This window comes from Pyxicephalus adspersus, chromosome 2 (genome assembly GCF_032062135.1).
Source record: "Pyxicephalus adspersus chromosome 2, UCB_Pads_2.0, whole genome shotgun sequence".
Taxonomy (NCBI): domain Eukaryota; kingdom Metazoa; phylum Chordata; class Amphibia; order Anura; family Pyxicephalidae; genus Pyxicephalus; species Pyxicephalus adspersus.
The window spans coordinates 116,693,978-116,700,468 of record NC_092859.1 but is presented as its reverse complement, the minus strand read 5'-3'; positions in this window follow the sequence as shown (position 1 = coordinate 116,700,468).

Genomic DNA, 6,491 nt, shown 5'->3' with positions numbered 1-6,491 from the left:
TCCCACTGCAGTACAGCCCTGGATTTCCGACTCATCTGACAGGTATGTCTTGGGCTGTATGAATCTCAGTCTGTGCAGACAGAAAAGCTGAAGGGAGCAGGAATGGACATTTACATGCTGTTTTTGGGAGTAAAGACTTTTTGAAACTGCAACACTTGATATTTCTACTCCTGGGGTAGCCGCTTGGGCAGTAGGACTTTGCTGAAGTGTTTTTTTTCCCCAGGATTAAGCTGTTTTTGTATTATGTTTATGCTGAAGTGAAGTTGTTTAAGTTAAGTTTGTCCCTCAATAAACGGACTTTTAAAAGACCCCTGCAAAGTTCTGATCCTCCTGATTGCACAAACTGAAATCTGTGTTTTTCTGTTTTAGATGATATTTGTAAAAAAAAAGTAATTTTGTTATATATATATTTTATTCACAATTATTTACAAATGAAAAATTTGTGTTTACTTTAAAACTGTAAAGATAGTAAGCAAAACACAGCAAAAATTAATTAGTTAATGAGTTAGCTTGGGCTCATTAGGGTTAACATTTAATGTGTTTCTTTATTCAAAACTTTTTTTCATTTTTTGTATACCTTATTATTATATGTTAGCAATGGGGAAATGTTAGAACCCGTGTCTGGTTAGAGAGATTTCTCTCACTTATCTGTTTTGAGGACAACATTTTAATAAACAGGAAGTTGGGGAAAACATTTATTCCTCGTTGTCAATAGATGTCATATGCAGATCAAAGATCACATGACACCTTTTTAGGTATACTGATTTAGCCAAAAGGACCTGTTTCAGTTCCAGTGGTTTAAGGAATACATTGTTACATTATGACAGATAGTCTACCTGCAATTGTCCATTATACAAAGGAATGGCTGCACTGAGACAGCTTTTCCAATTATTTATTCCTGTCTTTTTAATGTCGATTACTTTTATTGCAATTTTTTTTTTTTTTTTTTTTTTTTTTTTAAAAGGGAAGTTACATAGGAGGAAGATAAGTAGAATAATGTAAAACAGTACTATGTCAAACAAAAGCTGTAAAAATGATAAGCAACAACAAAAAAAGTTTAGTAGTATTAACAAGGAGATATTACTCCAGAGCCTCCTCCCCCAAAAACAATTTTTGAAAATGCAGCATGTTTGTGAAGAGATGCCTGGAGTAGCAAAGCATGGCTCCCATACCTGAGTTCATAGATGCATAGACCTTAGGCTGTACAATTTGTTAGATTATTGAGCGAGACACTAACACCTGGAGCTCAAGCATGAACAAATAATACAAACAGCATAAAAAAACTGGCAGGCTAGAAAGGAAGCAAAAGTAACTAACATATTAGTATATTTACATTTACACACAGAGAGAGAGAGAGAGAGAGAGAAGTGGCAGCACTGTTAGCCAGTTAGACTACTGCATTACAGAATCTTATGGAGACCGCACATCAGGGTGATGGTGATCCAAAATCCATTCACAGTTTTGTGAGTTTAAAAGTAGTATAGAAAAATAACTGGTAAAGTCTCTATAGTCTTTGGCAAGAGTGTCCAAGTTAGACAGTTCACACATAAAGTCCACAATCTTCTAGGGTTTCAGGGCAGTGTGCAAAGCAGAAGTGACAAAAACAATCGTCACATAACCTGGTGCAATCAGTATTGTGACAACGCAGTGAGTGATGGTTGTCCTATCTTCAAACATTGTTATATTGGCTTGATTCCACGGCCAACCTAAAGCACACACATCAACAGATTTTCTACATTTTTTACTGTTCAACACATGGACAGATTGTGGTGGATTTTTGTGTATGATATATGTCACAAAAGAAAGTCAAGGACTCTCATAATGGTAGGTCCATAATAATGGAGGACCATAAGGATAGGTACTAGGAAAATTTGTTTGTGGCATGAAGTCTAAAGCAGAATGAGCAGGTTTAAAAATTAGTTCAGGTTCACTTTAAAGGAAAACCTGAAAACCAAGGAGTAAACTGCGGGTTCCAATGCACTGCCCTTCTGGTATATTATTAACATACAAACTATTATTATTGTTTCATCTTTACACCCTCATGTCATTTTTTCACGTGTTTCTGGCAAATGTTTTTTTATCTTAATAACAGGCATCACCTCATTTGCCAGCTAGAAGCAAATTGTGACTTCCATAAACAGTCATGCAAAGCAACTGAGCAATCCAAAACCAGTGTGGGGACAAAATTGAGCAGCTTAAAAACAACATGCCAGCCTTACTAAAACAGAGTATAGGTATAACTCAATGTTTTTGGATAATTGCAGTATCTCACTTTCGGTATGTGCCAGTTCACACATAAACAGTAATTTTTAAACTGCTTTGCTTACAAAAACAATTGAATTTCATTTTTAAATAAATTCCATGGATAAAAGGTCAATATGGTTTAAACACCTGTTGAATTTTGACTATTATGTACGGCTCTGTTAAAGAAATTTCTCCTTACTTTCTATTCTGGTTATATTAAAAGGAAGTGAGGAAATTCTCCATCAGCAACACAGACACAAAAAAAATGTTTCAAATTAGGGAAACAGAGAATTCAGCTGGATTAAACTGCCACTGGACACTAGAAGAAAACCTGTAGGCCAGTCCTTGGGGTTACAGAAGTAGCAGAATAACCTTTAGTTTCTGCTAATGTCCTAAAGGGAAGTATGTCTCTCAGTGCTGGTAATTGTTAGAGTCTTTCTTTTCAATTGTTTTTATTGAGTTTTCTGGATAAATAACAACATACAAAAATAAACCACATGCAAGATAAACAAGTTCACACAAATTATACAATCGTCGGTCTATGAACATAAAATATATCCAAACTACAACTAAGACATTATGGATGGAACATCTTTAAAAAATACTCTTATGGCAAAAGGTACCTTACACAAACTGATCAATTAAACATTTAGCAATCCAGGGTCATATTAGAATCTGGATTAAATGGACATAGGGTTTTCTATTGGTTGGTATCAACAAAAATACAGGTGAAACCTCTTAAGGACAAAAAACAAAAACCAGAATAACATCAAGCCCTTGGGGAGGTAAGTGTGGGGAAAAGGGGGCAGAGGGGGGAGGGGGGACGAATACAGGGGTGATATTATCTGAGAGGTGTCTCTCAGTGCTGGAATCAAAGGCCCTATAGACAGTTACTTCTTTAGCGTAGATGTGCTTGCTTGGACCTGGGGAGATTCTTTAAACCACTCCCAGGCAGCCCATGTTATCTTAAATAGCTCGGTTCGATCATTATCCCCAGCGACCAACATTTCCATGTGGCAGATTTTTTCAAGTTCCGAGACCCAGTCCATGATAGTGGGAGCTATAGATTGTTTCCATAACCTCGGAATCAAGGCGGTAGTGGCCGTAGGAAAATGGCGGAGTTCGTCCTTCTTAATGTTTTTTAGCGATCCTGGAACCAGGGATAGGTAAATCACCTTGGGGTCATTAGGAATGGTGGACCCAGTACAATCGTTGTACAACTGGATAAATATTTCCCAGAACCGGAATATGATTGGGCATTCCCACCATAGATGAAGCATTGTTCCCCTTTGTGAGTGACAATGCCAACATCTATCTGACTGCTGTGGGGAAATACGATGTAAATCCACTGGACAACAATACCATCTAGATAAAATCTTGTAATTAGTCTCCTGGGCTTTACATGTCAGAGCGAGCGTATGTGTAAGGATATAGGATTTCTCCCAATCCTCTGCAGTTATCGATCCACCTAGGTCTCTCTCCCATTACCGTGTATACACAGGGGTGGTGAAATCAGAGTTCTGGGCAATCAGCCCATATAACAGAGAGATTATCGACACCCATCGCTGGTGGGAATGCCGGGTTATCAAATAGTGGTGCCATGGGGCCTGGCCTAGTAGATATCTTGCCTAATCTGATAGAAACATCCTAAGTATGCAATAAATCCACTGTGCGTTTAGGTATGGGGAAATTTGGTTACAAAAGAGACCGGTTTACCTAAGGTAGAGACAGGAGAATTCTTGATTATGGAACCAGTCCACCAGTCATACAAGAACTGATGCACGGTAATAGGAAATAATATCTGGAACCCCTACTCCGCCCTTGTTCTTAGGTTTAGTTAGGATACGGAATGCTAACCAGGGGTGCTTAGCTATTCACAGAAACTGTTGAAATAACAGACGTACTTTACGTAAATAGTCCCCCGGCAAGAAGATGGGAACCGTTTGGAACATGTATAGCAGTTTAAGGAGAATATCCATTTTGAGAGTGTTAATACGTGCAAACCAATTCAGGAATAAGGAAGGAATCATTCAGGAATCATATTTCTGAAGATGCGATTGCAATTTACTATATAGTGGTGTATAATTGAATGCAAATATTTTAAAAAGATCCGATGTTATCTTTATACCCAAATACTTAACCGCATCGTTGCAAATCCTAAAGGAAGTGTTGGTGCTGATTGATGACATTTAGTTAGTATCTAGGGTAATATTAAGGATTTCAGACTTTGAGTAATTAACCTTGAAATTGCTATAGAGACTAAATTGATTGAATTCCTTCAGTATAGAAGGAATCGTAGTGTATGGTGAGGTTATGTACAAAAGAAGGTCGTCCACATATATTAAAAGTTTGTATTTTGAGTCCCCTATCATGACACCCATAACATCTGGGTTTTGGCGCAAGGCTACGGCTAAGTGCTCCATGACCAATGCGTAAAGCAGAGGGGAGAGGGGACAACCTTGTCTTGTGCAGCTCAAGATTGGGAAGGATTCGGATAGAGCGCCGTTAACCTGCACACGGGCCTTTGGTGAAGAATATAATGCTGAGATTCTCAATATCATGCTGGGACCCAAACCCACCTGGCGTAACGCCGAGTACATGAACTGTACATGAACTGCCAGCTGACTCTGTCAAAGGCCTTTTTGGCATCTACTGATAAAAAGCACATTGGAGTCCCCGTAGATTTAGAATATTGGGAGCAGGATGGTTTTATTGGTGTTATCCCTAGCTTCCCTTCCATAGATAAACCCGGTTTGATCCCTATGTATACCTGTAGGCATATATGGGGAGAGTTTATTGGCTATCAATTTAGAAAATATTTTTGCATCAACATTTATCAGACATATGGCCAATATTTAGAGCATATTGTGTGGTCCTTGCCTGGTTTAGGGAGAAGTCACAGCTGAGGAGCCGCAGTCAGTTCTAAAAATACGTCAGGGGCCATATTTTGCTTATGGAGATGTTCCAGGGATTGGACCTTGTCTGAGGTAAGTTTAATATCTTGCAACCTAATCTTTTTGAGTCTAGTCTCGTGTTATATTAGAACCCCCCTGAGAACTGCTTTCATAGCTTCCCACTGTGTAAGAAGTGAAGTGGGGTCAGAAAAATGATCCCTAATGAAATTGGCTATGCAGTCCAGAACTGTTTTGGCGCATACAGAGTCTTTGAACAGGGAGTCGTTACACTTCAATGTCAATTCTCTAGGGCCTGCTTGTGGGATTTGAAGGGTCAGCAATACAGACAAGTGATCAGACCAGGGTCAGGGGACTATGGATGCAGAAAGGTGCCAGTCAAGTGCGTGATGACTCAATAAAATATAACTTATGCGGGAACCTATGCAACTGCTGGAAAAAAATAAAAGGAAAAAGAAAATCTTCTCTGGAGCTGATGGAGCCTTAGGAGTGAATGAACTGCTATGCCGATGTTTAAGGAAAAGAAAAGGGAAAAAAAGAAGGATATTTCGATGAGGATAATTTCATGCGATGGTAGAAGACCAGGTAGGTGAAGCGTGACGCTGGGTGAACAGCTGATGATGTTAATCTGTCGGTATGGGGTGGCTCAGGAAGACAGGTAACCCTCTGACCTTTCTCAAGAACGATGTAGTGGAGAGGTCACTTGTCGCACATTGGGCCTATCTTCAGTAGGTGGATGGGAGAAAGTGGGAGATTAAGGATATTGCTGGTGAGATGAGGAGGTAGCGTTCTCCGAGGCAGTGTGGGCATCGCTGAAGGCAATTCTGGTAAAGAAACAAAAGGAAGATGTAGATCCACAAGCAATTGACGAATATCTGCTGGGAAGCAGAGAATAGGGTTTTAACCAACCTTGTGTATAATCAGCTGGAAAGCATACCCCTATTTATAAGGAAATTTCTTTTTTTCAGGACATTGAGCAGTGGCTTGAGAGCTTTTCTGGGGTCTAGCGTGAACTTAAATAAATCTGGTAGTAGTTGAAGTTGGGCACTGGCATATTCAATAGACTCAGCTTTTCTGGCCTTCCTCATAATATCTTCCTTGGGTCTGTAAAAATGTATTCTACAGATAACGTCCCTTGGCCGTTGGTAGTTGTTGCTGCGTGGGCCCAATGTTCTGTGTACACAATCAATTTCCAGATTCACATCGGGAGGCACGCCTAGGAGTGACGCAATGATGGAACAGGCTGCAGAGTGGAGTTCCGAATTTGGAACGGATTCTGGCAATGCCCTGATACGTATATTATTGCGCCAGTTACTATTTTCAGCATGTCATGGA